This window comes from Lepisosteus platostomus, chromosome 11 (genome assembly GCF_059453375.1).
Source record: "Lepisosteus platostomus isolate fLepPlt1 chromosome 11, fLepPlt1.hap1, whole genome shotgun sequence".
NCBI classification, from domain to species: Eukaryota; Metazoa; Chordata; class Actinopteri; order Semionotiformes; family Lepisosteidae; genus Lepisosteus; species Lepisosteus platostomus.
Window position 1 is genome coordinate 5,386,687 of NC_142621.1, and position 17,672 is coordinate 5,404,358.

Here is a 17,672-nt window from a genome sequence, read left to right on the forward strand (position 1 = left end):
AATCTGAAGATGGAGACCATAATTCATTCAAATGAATTACTTCTCACTTTTTTTCTAACAATTACAGTATTTATGCCTTTTCTAGTGTGAAAAAGTGGAAGTAACACAGCGAAGATGTGTGAGCAGATCCTTTTCAAGGAAGTCTAATAAGGCTAAGAAAGCTTACACTACTTAATGGCAGTCTCTTTAAACATCCATTCCTTTTAATTCCACTTTGCTTTTCTAGCTTCATCATACTGGAAGTCAAACTCAGCGTTTCCTGATCTGCTCTTATCTCCTGCGGGGAGGACTGCAGGTAAACAAATACAGCACTCATTCAACCTCTGAACAACACTCTAATTGAAAAATGACTTCCTCTGCAAACAGACACATTCCATACTGTAACATTCACTGGGGCAACATGAACCAAAGGCCACAGGTGAGAACTGTAGGGAAGTGCAATTAAATCTTAAAGAGTTTTTACACAGACAAAACAGAATCAAGTATTTATAGACCAACAAGTGCTGCTTCTATTATAATATTATTACAATAATTAGAACTAAAAGATAGGATCATCTATATAGGAATAGGATTCTGGGGGATAGTCAACATTTAGAGAAGATCTTGCTTAACCAACATGCTTCACTTCTTTGGAAGAACAAAAAAAAATGTTCTTTAAAGAAGCAGTAATGGATACAAACCAAAGATACGATATGCTATGAAAGTGTCTGAAGGCTTTAGATAAAATATAAATATAAAAAGATTTATACAAAAGATTAAAATTCAATTGCAAATGGTAGGCATTCCTTGAGAACTGGCTAATGGATAGAACAATTAGAGGGTGGATAATCAAAGGGAAGAGATGTGCTTAGCAGATCTGTATTTGGACTGTCATTCCTCCTGATTTAGAAAGTATTAGAAATGATTTTGCTTCTGGAATAGTTGGTAGACTAGTCGTGTTCACAGACAAGATATTGTCAAAAGTGTGGATTTTTAAAATACTGTGTTCAAATTCTACTGTGCACTGTAGGACCATTTAGAATATTGTGTTCAACCACTTTATCTAATACTGGGTCGGCGCCTGGGGGAGCTGGAGCCTATCCCAGCAAGCAATGGGTGCAAGGCAGGACACACCCTGGATGGGATGCCAAACTGGCATCGCGAGGCACACGCTCACACCAAGGCCAATGTTCCTCTAGGCAGATAGCACTCCAGGTCGAGAAATGAGCCTAGGGCCACAGCGCTGGAAGGCAGCAAAGCTAACAACTGCTGCTGACAACCAAATAAGTTAGATGGGCCATACGGCCTCCTCTCGTTTGCAAAATGTTTTATGTTATGTGCTTAGTAGGCTCTGATCAAGTAAACAAACTAATATCCCAATATCTGTTAGGATAGGTGTAGGTGTTTTTTTACTCAGATCCTGCTTTCACATTAATCTGACTGAGACCTGGGATTGCAACACCTGAATGCTTAGGTGCTGTTTGCATTTCTAGATTCCCATGTAGCAAGCCTAGAAAGCACTGTTGACTCACACAAGCTAAATGTTTGAAGTCTGGCAATCTGAAAGGACTTGTAGTATTCCATTTTTTTTTAGTCTTGGGAGGTGTGCTAAGCACGACAACAGGATAAATGGGGAGGAACAGAGAGAATAGATGTGTTCATGTACAGTACCTCAGTGTCTTATTTTACAGATGTGCACACTCTTAATTCATAGTGCTCCTTCCTATCACAAGTAAGTGAGGGTTCGCCCTAAAAAGACAATGGGCTGTGCCTCCTGTTTGTGACTCAGCACAGCTGGTCCTGATCCTATGAGCTGTTTGTACTAAACCTTGAACCAGCCAGGGTGCTGTGTAGGCATGACTAAAGGGGATCTGTGTTAGATGACATTCTGGTGTCCTCCCTCATAGCTCCATATAGTAGTTAAAAACACTGTGTAGCATAAAAACAAAGACATCCAAATAATAAGATGCACTCTAGTACATTGAGTTGTAATTTTTTAAGTCTTATTGTTTTGCAATGTATTTTTTGGTCTGGTTTTGGTCTATATTTTGGCTTATTAAAATGAGCATAGTGGCATTAAAAGTCAATGTGCATCAAAGAAGACTCTGCTGAAAGAGAAAGGTTCTGGGTCCTGTAACACATATTCTTCCTAGCGGTAGAAATGAGGAGTCCTTTGAATTGAAATGATATTCCAGTGTTAAAACAACTACCACAATTTCCCATCTCCCAGTACATGGAACTAAAGCGTGCATTACTGGTAACGTCCTATCAACAAACACCTGTTTAATTGGCCATGTGCCGCAGAAGGCTGTGAGTATTAATTGTAATCACTTTCTTGCAGACTGGGTAAGTGCAGGACAAGACAGATAGCTCCTGAATACCAACGGATGCGCATGTGGCTGAGATGATAAGGGCTATAACCTTTCACCTCTGCAATGCAGTTTCTTCTGCAGGCATTTTTTCAGACCCAATACAACAGCTTAACTCCAGTTTTAAAATAGTAGGAACTCCATTGAAAGGGACACATCTGTTAAACTTGAAAGATGGTGTTAAAGACAGCATGCAACACTGCTGGAAGCACGAACAGCATGCTTGATTTCCCCTATCACACAAAAAAACTGGTTTTGAAATGATTATTTTGCTTTAGTATTTCCTTTTCTCTTGATATACGGGTTATGGACTTTATATTAGAAAGGGAAGGGCACAGGTAAGTGAAAAACATTGCTTTCTGTGTGAGTCAGTCTTTGGATAGTTCAAACAAATGTCATCATTTGAAACACCCCACCACTATGCAGGAGTGGGGCAGGCTGAATTTCTTCACTCCCCTTCCTTGGATAGGAAGAAAAAAATGGTTCATAAGCTCAAACCTTAATGGCCTAATATAGCCCATTCATCAAAAAAGGCCACTGACCTGTTGACACATGGCTGTTAATTATTAACTTTGACCATTTCTAGATGGCCATTTCTTAAAGTGGCCCTGTACAATTGAATACTCTCCATTTCTGACCTGCAGCCTGTCTCATCAGGGGAGTGAGTGTAAGACCCTCTGGACTGTGGAATGCTGTTTGCACAGCATTAAAACAAGCAGGAGGTGGAGAACAGAGCAAACACTTTTATCTGAAGCATATGTATTACCAGAGACTGGTAAAGGTACCCCTATTTCGCTCAGTATTTGCTATGTCCACAAATGATGATAAACTAGATCTGTTAGTTTGTGGAAGAGAAAAGGTATCCTCCAATGATTCTACTCCCTCTTAAAGTCAAACCAGTTGCCCACCTTTAAAACGAAATAGAAAACTAAACATCCTGAGATCGTAACCAGAACCTTTAATATTCTATTTAAATACGGTTTTTTTTTTGTTAGCTATTTGTAATATTGAGAGAGCTTATTCGTGAACTACCTTAACCAAAGTGACCGCATGTTAGAAATGTAAATTGCCACGGTTCTATCAGTGAGTTTTTTTTACGTAAATTGTTCAGTCTCTTCATATTCATAATATTCTTATTGGTTTTTTTTTTAATTTTTAGCCCGTTATCCTTTTTGCAAGGCCGATGCACACATGAAGGTGACAATGCAAATTCACACAAAGAAATTGCCATGCTATTGTACATCGTATACAACACGCACTATATTGGATTACATATCTTTTACACCCTGCGGGGGCACTGGGGATATGTCCCCTCAGCGAAAATGTTAGTTTTGCTGGAAATGCAAAGAGGAGCTCAATGCAGAAGCACACCACAGCCTTTTACATAAGGTTCGCCTTCGTTGTCCGAGCACCCCTTCCAGTGTGCACCCCAGTCTAAAAAGCATAAGACGGCTCGTGTGATTGGCTCCAGCGGGAAACCGCTTGAGACGGAGCAAGTGATTGGCTGGTTCTGTACGCGATGGGGGCGGGGCCTGTGATCGCGGTCCCTCCCTGCAAGAACCTGCTCTTCGGCTCAACAGGTGACGCCACCTGCCTCGGCTCGGCTCCGTCTGTGATGGACAGCCACAGAGAGGCATGGAGAAGCACAATGAGGACCAATTGCTCATTGTTGTGCAAAATTCCCTGGCTTTCAAATATTAGGAGCACTTGGTGAAGGTTTTCTTAAAAGCAACTCACCTGTCACATTTTACAGAAAACAACCGATTAACGGACTGGATAGTTCCCTTTAAAAATGCACACACACTCTTTTGTACGTTTTATAGGTGTCTGCTAATAAAATAGTGTGGCCACTCAGCTGGATATCACAACCTACACTTTCATTGCTCTGGAGCTCAGAATCAGAAAAGGGGTTTCATCGGCTCAGCATCTTTGAGCATCAGACTCAGTCTGCACGATAATGACTGAAAGAAAATAAGACCGAGAAATGTGTTATTTTACGTGGGAATGAAGGCCGGTCTCTGTTGAAAGTTGCAGGAGACGTCCTAGCTATTATCAGAAAAGAAAGTTATTTTCGGGCCTTTTTCTTCTTTTGTTCGGTGTATGACATTACTGTATTACAATGTTACAATTTTGCAGACCTGCAACATTCTGTACATTTTCACTTTTACAGACATTAGCAGGTGGCCTTGACAATAACCGCACGTCAGCATTGCTGAGTAAAAGGTACGTCAAAGGAGGATGCACTAATGAGGCTCAGCTGTAACATTCTGTACCGGAGTAAGCGGAGCCGGTCTCCAAGGGCCTCGGGGTGTTTATAGGTATTGGTGTTATTTGATTAAACAACGCACTCATCTTCAAAGTACAACAGAGGGGGGGAAAAATACACGAATAGGAGGGTAAGGCTAAAAAAAACAGAACATTGTGGAAAATTGTAGCTCTGATGACATCAGCAGATAATCGAAGCCGTGCCCACCTTGTAATATCCAATTCAATACTTTTAATCCGTATACCCCCCCACACACACACACACCCGATACTGATGTCTCAGGTTGAGTATGTAGTCAGGACACTTAAAAGGAAAAGGTGAAATTAAGTCAATTAAATATTGTGAAATGTGCTTAATTTAACGTACAACAAGTTATTTTTGATCCGTTTGTTCCACCTTATTTCAGAAAGTATCTGTTAAACTGGTAGCACGAAACCACCCTAAACAATTAAAAAGTTTTCTTTTTTCCCCGAGAGAGAGAGGAGACATGTCGAAAAGTAGCTTCTTTCTTGGTTTATTCATGGGGAACGAGTAGTTATGAGGTTTTCCCCAAAACTTTCAGTTGGGTGAACCATTTGTTTCAGTCTGCTGGAATTCACCGCATTCCTTCGGTACCCGATTGGAGAGGGATCAAGAATAAAAAATGCTGCTTAAAAAAATATTTTCTGCCATCTCACCACAAAAGCATAAAATTAAACCTCACAGGTGAGGGACTATGTGTTGCATCTGGGGGGCGGGGGTGAATTATTCCTATTTACGTTCGTTGAAGAGAGATTTTGCCAGTAGAAATCGAACAACAAAAGTCGACAGCATTTTTCATCGCCTTTACGCAAAACACATTTTTTTTTTCATTCCAGGTGAATTAATCACCGATTAGGAACCGTGTGTTAGCTCTGCACGCGCTGTTTCCACAAGCCCTTTCTCTCCAGCGAGGTGTCACGTGTTAGACGCACATGCTGGCGTAGTCACATGCTCATGGGGCCAACACGTGCAATTACAGGATAGACTCCAATGAGAGAAACAATACGCTCCTTTTTTTTCCCCCTTTGGGAAATGCAAAAAGGCAACTTGCCAGTCCATAACTCTGGCAGTCTATTGGAAAAAAAACAACAAATATGACAGTCTTGCACTTTAGCTGATGGCGGGCTGGTGTTTTTTTTTTAACCGATAAAGTGAAGCATAATATTATGTTTGGCGTTTATCTGCCCTGGAGGAATTTTCTTGCCAAAACTGCTTCAGACTCAATGCGGAGGGAATATGCATTCTCTTTTATTCTGATTAACGTTAACGTACGTTTGCTGTGCCAAATACAAGGCCGTAACATAACAAGCCGTGTAGCAATCGTGTCGCTACTGCATTTTAACAACAGTGTGGGGCGATGAAGATTTTTATTTTCGGCAAGACGTCTTCTATGCTTGGAGGAACTCAATTCTTCCACAACTGAAAATACCTCACGGAGTTGTGAATGTAGATAGAAAACACATTATGCACGCATGTTTCCAGAGCCTTTTAAGAACCCCATAAAATACCTCATTACAGTGAGAGAATTATAGATTTCTAGATGTATGTTTTTTGTTCGTTTTCAAGTCGTACTAGATTTATTGTGTGACCTCTTTTTTTTTGTCGTTGCGATTGTTAAATACAGACGGATCGCCTGTTGAGAGTGGAGTTCTGCATAAGAAGTCATAAATTCCCTTATCTTTCTGATTGAGACCTATACAGAAAAGCTGGTCGCACTTTCTGCATACGTGGGCCTGCTAGTCAGGTTAGAATTAATAGCTCAACTAGTTCGTGGTTTTAAATGAGCACAGATGAAACCTGTTTTGAGTTTACTTGTTGAATCATTCTGATAAATCTGCATTGACACCTGTGGCACCTTTGTTCTGCATTGTTATTTAAACGTAGGTATTCAAAGAGTGAAACTATTTTTTTATACCACCTCTTAAACGATATGAATGACTTTATCTGTTAAGTATAAGTGAAAACATTACCAAATGTCTCATGGGTGACACAGATAAACAGATTATCATCTCTATTTTTCATTATAGCATTTTTCATGGGGATGGGCAGTTAAATTAATAATAAAAAGGGTTATTTGGTTTGAAATTTGAGCTGTGATGTTCAAGGAAGGCAGAGAAAACCTTTCTGCAGGGCAAAATATGGAGAGAGCTAGGCATTTTGTGGGTTAAAGAGCAGGACTGCCCCGCAGTGAGGCCCAGAGGAGTCAGTATTTGCTGGGTCTGTCACCTGTCACGGAAACCCAGGGTGACACATGCAGCCGAAACTCCAGTTGAATTTATCTGAGGCTGATGGTGTGCTTGCTACCTCTGAGACTCAATATGCAAAGCTGCAGCACAGTGGTTGTTTTTTAAAATCAATGCAGTGAAAGTCACAACTGACAGCCCTAGTGCAGTGATTACAGCAGTTTTAAGAAGTCTTAAGTAGGACATACAAGTGGGCTTAGAAGTTTGTAAGATGATATATCATTAAAATTTGGGCAATCTCTAAAAATGTTGCAAAAACTATAAAGCTTCTGGATATACACATAGTGGCTTTATGGATAAAGAATGAGCTAGGCTTTATACTTGATTAGCATTGTGAACCTAACTCACTACATACCCTCTATCATAAGGTATGAAAGTGCTATACATAAATTAGATTCACGAGTGCCTTTGAAATAGATTTGCTTCAAAACCTTAAATCCCTAAATACATTTAAAGTAGATAATTATTGGTATGGAGCTGATTCGAATGAAAGAAAGATGGAAGAAGGCCACGTTGCTGAATAGTGCCCAGCTCATTGAGCAACACCCGTGTTTCAGTCCTGCAGAAGGTCATTATCTGCTGAGCCTGCTCAAGCAGTTGCCTCAATAGGAGGAATGAGTCACCCTATGCTGGACAAGAGGGCTTCATTGTCCAGTGCCACTTGGCAAAATAATGGCCATCCCAGCTAATAGCTGGCACTGATCAGATCATTCTTGGAAAGACAATAGTGAGTTGTTAGTGTGTTTATTACCAAGGGGCTGTCGAGTGTGTAATTTTACACCTGGGATCATTACCTTGAAGAGGTTCTCTTGCTCCCCTCTGCCCAAGTGTACACTTCCACAAAATTCCACCTCTTAGGTTCATCGTGTGATATATGCAAAAATACAAAATGCTGGAGTCCAGTACGGTAACCCAGAGTGACACACACAGTATACCAGCCAGCAAATGGGTAAGCAAGCTTGGCAACCTTCATTGAACATAATTACTCGTAAGTGATCATTGCGGACATTGAAAGGTACGCTGATAATTACAGCTGATATTAATAATACTTCAAGAGCAAATTAAAGCTACTGGATCATTCAGACCTTAATCTTTCTACCTCATCCACCAACCTGAAATTTTCTTTTCTTTGACTTATAACCAGAAGTCTGATTTTCCTAGTGACACTGGTGGTCATACGATTGAGAAAAATGAAACATGGGCTTTTTTTTTTTGCTGTTGCATGTTTTCCTTAAAAAAAAACCTCAAGAGTCTAGAGTTTTAGCTGCTTCTTTTAAAATGAGGGCAAAACAGGACCGCGGTGTGAGTTGTGTTTAGGATTCTGGACTTCTGGAAGATTGTGGGTTCAAATCCCAGAACACTGCCTTTGACAAGGTGCTTCACCTGAATTATTCCATTTTTGTGTTCAATTTACTAAGGGGAAATTTAAATAGAAACTCTACACCCAGCTCTTCTTTGAAATTGTTCAGTCCAAAACATTTATCTAAAGTTTATCTAAACACTTTCCTCTATATTTGATTAATGTAACAACATAATTGAGTTACCCCTTTTTTGTATTTTAACATCATTGCCAAGAAATCAATACACTGACTAATTTCAGATTTACAAAAATATTCTTCTTCAGAAAACAGGCAACCAGGCTAGATCTCAAAATGAGACACCTCAACCGAAACTCCACGTGATTAACACACATTGAAACCACTCAATGACCATTCACACCACACACAAGGACATTATTCATTATTGTCCTCAATGTAGATCACTCAGTGGCCAGCCAGTGTCACTAAAGCATTAACACGATGGAAATTAAACCAGGACATTAATGTCTCCTGAGTCTCTGAGCCAGTAATTAATTACCATCTGAAAGGCACGTGTGAAAAGTATTAGCAGCTGACCAGCCTCTTCATTTCAGAACAGAAGGAAGATAAACTTGTACAGTTCTCAGGGCATGACTTCTGGCAAGTTTGTGAGGGCTTGAGTTTCACCTTCCTGCTTTGTTCTTCGAAGTGCAAGGCCTTTGCATGCAGGTAGTAAAAACATAAAACTAGAAATGGAGATATTTATCGGAGGACATTCAAGAGGAGCTCAGATTTTAATGTTGTACTTCCGCTCCTAACGTATAAATTCTCCCTGGCTGTCCACAATCCTGTGTACATGTCTTCTAGCTCCCCATCCTCCACCCCAGCTTCACCATTGCAGCAGCTCTGCGGTTCATTTCTCATAAGAGAGGCAGGTTGCGACAGTGCTAATCCTCAGCCAGACAACATAACACCAATGTACGTCATCCCTCTACATTGGCTTGTTTCGTTGTTATTGACCGAATTTCAAAATGGGCAGTGATTGCCTGGTGGAGCCACAAAATGCTGCTGAGGATACTTAGGTGGATAGCTCCTAGCCAATGAGGGGAAGCAGTAAAAGACAAAGAGGACCTTGACTTATGAATAAAAATGTTGAGGGCCATGAGGATATGTGTTCGGGATCTAAATAAAATCACACACTCTCCTTCGTGGAAAGAATGTGCATGGAAAGTTTGTAATCAATATTATAGAACTCCTCAGGTGCAAGTCAAATATAATAGATCTCTGAGTACAAGCTGTTGGAGAAATGGCAGAGAACACCTGCCAAATCGTTCACATACGTTTCGGTCATGCAAAGTTAAAAAAAGCATACTGATTCTTGGTTCTTGTTCTCGAAAGGTTCTTGAATGGGCAGAATTGCAGCCATGGTCCTAATCACTAGAAAGCGGCTGAAGTCAGATAGACCAAGTGTTCCAATGTGGATGGTCTCTATGAATGAAATATGTAACCCTAAGAAAATTATGTTTTTAATGGAAATCAATAACATATATTTCCAAGACGTTGATCAAAATGGGAAAAATAAGTAGAATCTCTCTCTCGGTAATGGAGAAATAAGAAAGATGCAGCAGACAGAATTTGTATAAAAAGTCGTGTATCGTTTTGATTTTGATTTGTCCCCCTTTTTTCTTTTCTTCACTTTTTATATGCTGATGCACATGAAAAGGAGGATATTGGTCTTGTGACATGTCTGAACATAATAACATTAAAGTATAAAAAATGTTGAATGTAGAATTTAAGTCAAGGGATGTTATGCCAAAATTGTATTATGCACTATTACTGATTTGTCGGACACCATTAGCTCTTGACAACCCAATGAGCCTGATGGACTGAATAAATCCAGTGTTCTCTCCTGTATTCTTGTTTTCCTGGCACACATAGTAGAGCTGGTTAAAGTTGTTTTTCTGTTAGTCACTGCAAACCTTAAGTAAATGTGGATATACACCTGTCAGGAGAGATGCATGTTTTATTTTTCGATTACTTAGTCATTAAAAACTAACTGCTTGCAATACATAGAGGATTGCTGTTATGGACACCTGCAAGCTCATTGACCAAAGCATTCAGTTTGTCAAAGACCAATTGTAACAGAGATTTCATCTGACAGATCTACGCTATGTATATGGTTAGGTATTTGCGTGATATTTATTATGAATTAAGGTTGTGCATAACTCATTACACTTGTGCTACCTATGAAAAAGCCTTTGGTGCTTGCCCTGATACATCATTTTCATATTATAAGCATTTTGGGAAAGTAGTAAAAAAGACAAACTACATGTTCGAATGTATAATTGTGTGAAAATCTTAAATTAAGCAATGTTATGTTAAAACCATACAATGCACTGGTAGGCCTTTGGTTATCACATTTAAACAAATATATTGCTGCTCTGGAATCAGTCCAGAGAAGAGCAACCACACACATTTCAATGATAAAGTAATGCCCTACTGTGACAGGCTCAAAGAACTGAAACATTTTGGACTTTTTGACAAAGGGTTGTGGGAGTTTGAACAAGCTACCCGGACATGTTATCAAAGCTGAAGTTCTGCCTTCTTTCAAGAAATAGCTTAACGAATAAATGAAATCCTCCTGTTAATTAGCTAACAGAATCTGCCCGGGCTAGATTGGCCTCTAATATAAGTTACTGCCTCTCTTGTACTTTTACATTGAACCAGTGGTTTTGAACATTGTAAGGTCACAATAAAAAGTAGAATCTTAGAGCTAAATCTAAATTTCTTAACATAAAAAAAGGCAGTAATTATACTTTTTTTTTTAATTATGCAATTTAAGAAATAGCAGTTGTCAAGAAATGCTTTGTTTTCTAAAGTATTTTTTAACAGATTGTTAACTGGTTGAATTGGCCGTGGTATGTAAAAGAGAAAAACTACAAATAATTCTCTGTCAGCTCTGTGTTGTCTTTTGCTGTTTTTCTATTTGTATGCTGTCGTTTGATGAAAGGGCTGAGTTATGGCAATGCCAATGAATGGGAACTAGACTAACTGAGGTTAAAGGCAGAATGAAACTAAGCAGAACAATGCTTTAGGTTCTGTTCTGCCTTTTTACATTCTGCTAGACAAAGGTTACCACAAGGAATGAAACGTAACAAGGGGTAGAATCTTCAGGCGTACAAAAGGGTGTGATGTTTGTTTAGATCCAGGTGTATGTTTTCATGGACAATTTAGTGAGCTGAAACCATGGCAACCTATACAGTCAATGTACACTGCCTGAAAACTAAAACAGTCTTTCCTAAGAATGATCTACTGTAGCTGTTGTTCATGTTGTTGTTGTTTTTGCCTTTTCTTCTTTTATTTAATTTTTCATTTGTATTTTTTGTCATAGTGATGGGAGAATTTTGTACTCCTTGCTCAGACCGTTTTCAATTGGCTGTATTACTTATTTCAAGCTGTGCTTAACCAGGGTTTTTGCCACCAAAGCCTATTTTATATTAAAGTTTGAATAATTTCACTATTCCTCACGTTTCAATGAAAATGTGTCTTTTGACATTTTCTGTTTGGTTATGTCTTTTCATCATATGATATGACATCTGACTCTCACCAAATATATTTGATTTTTGATCTACATCGCTGTCTCTGTATTGCGCTATTTATAGTTTTTTTGCCTTTATTCCGTCAGAAAGGTTTTTGGGGGGAGCAAAACAGAACAAGCAAAGAAAATCATGCAGCAGAATAAAACATGTTCAAATGATTCATTGGTGATTCACTGAAATGTACAATTCTTGCCAAAAATACCACTATTCAGATATATTCCAGGGTCTGATTATCAGGACCCTACATTTACACAAACCTTTCTTTAGAGAAGGTGGTGAAGGGCTGTCTTTGTTGTTGATACAGTGCAATTTCTGATTGTGTGAATTTTCTTAAAATAATTTGTAAACAGCTTGGCATGAAAATTAAATGCTCAAAAGTTGCGTTCAGAAAGCTGGGGACTTAAAACGTTTGCAAACATGGCTGGACTTCAAAATACGCTGAGTGAAAATCAGTGTTTTTTCCCCCCTCCATGAATTTTTATTGGAGTCAGCTGCAGACTTTTAAACAACTAAAGTGAAACTCTTGAGTTTGATGGAAATCCAGACACACTTTCCCCCTCTTTAGCTAAACCCTCTATAGCGTGATGTATGGGAATATGAAATCTGAAACAAAGAAAGGCAAATAATTGCTTTTCCTGGGTCGTGCTCTTTTGTGAGGGAGGGAAGACTGCAAAAAAAAAAACAAGAAAGCCCCTAGAAGTGTACTTTTGACCTTCAACAGAAGCAAACAGAGAGAGAGAGGTTTTGTGTCCATTGACAAGAGGATAGGTAGAGCAGGCAGGGGCAATTATATCCTGGATAATGCCTGAGACACAAGGATGAGTGATTGAGAAAGACAAGGCCAGCAAAGAGATCAATGATAGGTACTGCAATCTAAAGCTGAGCAGCCTTCTTGGAACTTTGGAAACCTGTGAATATGAGCTTTTTTTTTTTGCCTCTACAGCCAATGGAATAAGGGAACATTACACATTCCGTCTTTCACCTGGGCCATTTTAAAAATCTGCCGTATGCAGTTCACATGGCTGTTTCGAAAGCTTTTTGAACAATGTAAACAGCCACAATAGGAATATGTGATTTTGCCAATTAAGCAGCCTCCGTGCCTAAAATCATTGCAATCCTAAATGTATTAAAAATGTTTAGAATTTACACTCTGAGCCCCATTTAAAAACATAAGAAAAAGTGTGTATTGTGTTTATAGTTATGTAGAAAGCATGCAGGACATGTACTGCACACCTACAGAGTTTATTGGGAGTGTGTTGCTCACGATTCCTGGTTCTGCCTTTTAATTCGAATTTCGATAGCATCAAGAACGGCCTCTGCTTCTTCTGTTCACTTCAGGAGTTCTCTCCTTCTCTGTGTGTGGTCAGCATTGCACAGCCATAATTCACCCAGTACTGCCAGAACGAGTAAACCGTAACATTGATATTCCCCACCTGCCCTCTCTAATAAAACAAGTGTTTGCGGACCCAAAGGGCTGATCAGCAGTCATTTCTGCATTTCACCTGCTACGTTACAGAAGAAGCAGATCAACAGCAAGTGTCACTTAACATGTGAGAAGCGCCCATCACTGGAATATAATTAAGTGTGAACTGCAGGTCCATTAACACTGAATGGCGTAAATTAATATGGACCAATCACTTAAGGGAGTGGACAGTTGAGCAATTTACTTCAGCACTAACAAAAGCATACTTCCACCGGGACAACATTGTAAGATAAAGAGCAGAACAAAAGAGCCCCCCAAATAAGTCCTTTCAGGCACCACTGGGTTTAACCTTAGTTTAAGACAAGGGGGAATTTTATAAAATTAGGAATAATGGTAAGGTAGCCAAAACTTGATGCTTCCCATTAATTAATTGCCTTGCTGGTGTTTCGCATGTTCCCTAGTAAACACTGAATGCAATATACAAATTTCACATGTCACAACGAGGAACATTTCATCCCATTTCTCTGAACATTGTGTAGAAGCCTGAAAGGACAGAAACAATTCCCTATTAAAGAAGCAGTGAGACATAATTAATCCATATGGGATTTGTTCTTCAAGAACTGATTCATAGATTGCGTTGCAAACCCATGTTCTGGGGTGTGTGCTCTTTTTTCTTTTAATTATACCCCAGTTGTGTTTGTGCAACTTCCTCTCTGCTTGAGCACTTGCTATTTCTTTTGATATATTAGTAAGGTACAGTTTCTGTTTTTGCCTTTTATTTCATGCTCGGCTGCTTATTTATACTAGATAGCGCTGGGTTTCCCGTTTCTTGTGTGATGTGGATAATTGCTTTTCTGGAGTCAGTAGATTAGATTATAATTGATTTTCAAAATGCCAGAATGAAAACACAGTTTAACAGGAAGACAAACACTTGAAGATGTGGAGGAAGAAGTAATCATGTCAGCGAGTGAATTATTTGAAGTAATAGGACGCACTGGAAGACAACCTGCCAGCAGACGTCTTTGCCTTTCTTTTCTTGATTGTGGAGTTTTTCGTCACGTCTGCAACTGTGAGAGTGCGGGACCTTTCTGTTCCTGAGCGCAGAGATCTTGTTTTTTAATCATAGGACGATCGCACCCATTTAGCTCCCCAATCATTATTTCTACAGCCATAATTACACAGTGCAGTAATAATGATGATGAAAATAATAATAGTGGTAGTATTTGTAATAATGATGATTATGTTGCCAACAAAAAGCATTATTACATAAAAATTAATATAATGATAGACCCATGGATCAGAAAACCTAATGCACACATAACTTCTTCTCAGGTATAAAATAAAAAAAAACACACCTTACTTAAATATTTATAGAAATAAATGCTGACGTACTCCTATTAGTTTACATTTTATATATGAGTATCAATTGATTTAGTTTTCCAAAACGTCACAAACACCTAATCTCTGTTTTAAGATTTTTTTTTTTCCACACTCAACACTCTCACTTTGAGTTTGTGTAAACTTAATGTGTAAAATGAATGTCATGGTTTAGAGTCCAGCCTTGTGTTAAGGACACCTTCACCTTGCTGTGACTGTGCTGGCGAACCTGTCCTGTCCCCTCACTCAGACCCAGAATCCGTCTTACAGAAATCGGTGGCGACTGTAATTTCACCACCTCTGGTGCCGAATGAAACCCTGCCTCCACTGTAGCTCAAAGGCAGAGGTATGGTCCACCTGTGCTGAAAAGGGAAATCCAATCAGGTAACAGCCCGTGGCATAGTGGCGTGCCTCAGGTTCCAGCAGTTTCTAAATATTTACCTGGATTTATTAGTTCAGATGGAGCTGTCAGGCTGCACTTATTTGTCAGGGAAGAAAGACAAGAAGAAGGCTTAATGAGATCAATATTGTTCTTTCCACTTAAGTCTGTGAAAGGTGGGCTTGCTCAGGTGTTGTGGGGAGAGTGGGATTGGTCTGAGCCCCCGTGCAGTGGAATGTCAGAAACTGGGAAGCTATAATGTGAGCACAGGCCAAAAAGACTGCAGGGGCAGACAGGAGACACAGCTTGTTAGACTGCAGTCAGAGAGGCAGGAGGCCCTTGGCGTCTTCCTCTTTTGTCTTCGTGAAATGTGAACAAAAGCTCAGAATGACAAGCTCTGCAAGAAGAGCTGCACTCTTCGGGAGAAAGAAATCCTGCCAATTTGCCTTCCAAATATTGCCTGAATATCTGACGCATAGGTCCATTTCTTTAGATTTAATTTCGTAGTATAGGCCTTACTAACAAATTGGCGACAAATAGAAAGCGTTTTTGTTCAAAACGTTTCCCCTAGACAAAAGAACTGGTTTCTTAAAGTCAAAGCCTGACCTTGTACACTGAGAAAATGTGTATTTTGTTATTTTTCACTTTAAAAACGTTACGAATTTAAATTTGCGTTGAAAATCTGGCTGACCTTGTCAGGGTTAAATAGTAAATAGGAGCAAATCCTAGATGCTTTGTAGTCAGTGATGTAATGAAACTGAAAAGTTACAACTAATCAATGGCCAGTTCTCATGTCTGGAGTATAACACTGTGGATCAGAGGGTGGACAACATTGTACTATTTCCAGAGTTATATCCCTGTATACCTGTCCTTATAAACCAGCGGAGGTCAGTCAGCCTATATAGCCCATTTAATAGTTGGTAGTTAATTGATTCAAGGATCTCATCTAACCACATGTTGAAGGAAGCCAAGGTATCACCTTCAACAATATGGCTGTGTAGCTTGTTCCATACTCCCACAGCCCTTTGCGTAAATAACTGCCTGCTGTTCTGGTTTTTCAATGCACTTTCATTCGCTCTTTGCTGTTCATTCGGAAGAAATCTGCTGGGTCCAGAATGTCAGTGCCTTTGAGGTTTATGAATTCTTGTGTCAAATGCCCTTCTCTTTTTCCAGACTAAAACTGTTTAGTTCCATTCCGCCTGTCAGTGTTGGATATTCCCTTAAATGACCAGTGAAAATGATCTGGAAGTTAGGTATGGCATATTAATTACGGTTGTTAAATAAATGTGCTCAAGGGTTTCGTTTGTAGATGAGTGGAAATTTACTTTGCAGATCTAGCCAAACTAATTGAGTGTGATTTTCAGAGTTATTCAGGATGCATTTGCCTATATCATTTTTTAAAAGCTTTTCTCTGTACATCATATAGATCAGAACAGCTAACAGCTACTGGAGTTTTGAAAACTTGGCACAGAGTTAAAGCGAGAGGGCTTTTAGCGATTAATCATCTTATTTTTTTCCTGAAATGGTTTACAATCGTGCCTCATCCTGTTGCAAGTTAACGTAACTATTAAACTGTCGGTTTTATTGTCTCAATATACTGTGGCTGCTTCAAAGCACAAGAATCACAAAATCCAACCCGAAGTAATGTTTCCTTTGATTTGCAAACACTGTCTACACTTGAGAATCACAAATTACATTTTGTGGTTTCCCAGAAACCTCCACTTGTACCTCCAGCCATTAGACTTAAGAACTGTGACTACATGTCACATGTTCTAGATACATACTACATGTATGTACCTTTTAAAGTAAATGTGAATTGGCATATAGTATTTGAAAACTTGGGACTTTTTTCAATAACAATACTCCATAGCAGGATTTAAATTCCAAGTATTGCAGAGAACATTTCTCTTGCCTCTGCTCTTGTCACTAAGTGCCTACAATTTCTTGTGGAAGATTTTTGAAATCCATATTCTGACCAACAATGGTCCAGATGCTCTATGTACTTGTGGGTTAGTACAGCAAACAACAATACGTGAATCCATTGTATTAGTGAAGAGATTAGAATGCCCAAGGGCTAGAAGCATGGCGAGAACAATGGATATCTGATGGACTACAGAAAGGCTGAAACAAGACCTCCTGTAAAAAAGAAGACTGCAGGAGCAAGCTGGCTGGGATTAACCAAAAGCTGGGTAGAAACTAGAAGAGGCTTTTCAGCCCATCAGGCCTGTGTGGCAGTTCGTAACTAATTGAGCTGAGAAGCCATTTCTTGAAGGAATCAAAGGGCATGAGCTCCAGCAACGTATCCGGGTAGTCTGTTCCATACCCCCACAACCCTTTGAGTAAAGGAGTGCCTCCTCTTCACAAAAGTGTCCTGTGCAAGAATCCTGCAGAGGCTTTCATCATCAGGAGACTGATAAAGGCTGAAAATGATGACGATGGTGATATACGTTTGGAAACGCAGGAGTGCAAATATGAGTAGCTATAATCAAAACTCTTTTAATGGGTACTGTCATTGACTTGCGCCTGAAAAGCAATATTAACTGAAAGCTTCTTCTGTCGTATGTGATTATCTTCCACGAGTGTGACTGTAACAAACAAGGCTAATCTGGCCATTTTCAATTTGCTTTTCGCATCTGAAACACTCCGTAACCACAAAGTGTATAGAGAAACAAAGGCTTTTGCACATTTAAGCTTATTATTTTCTTCTTTCCTTAAATA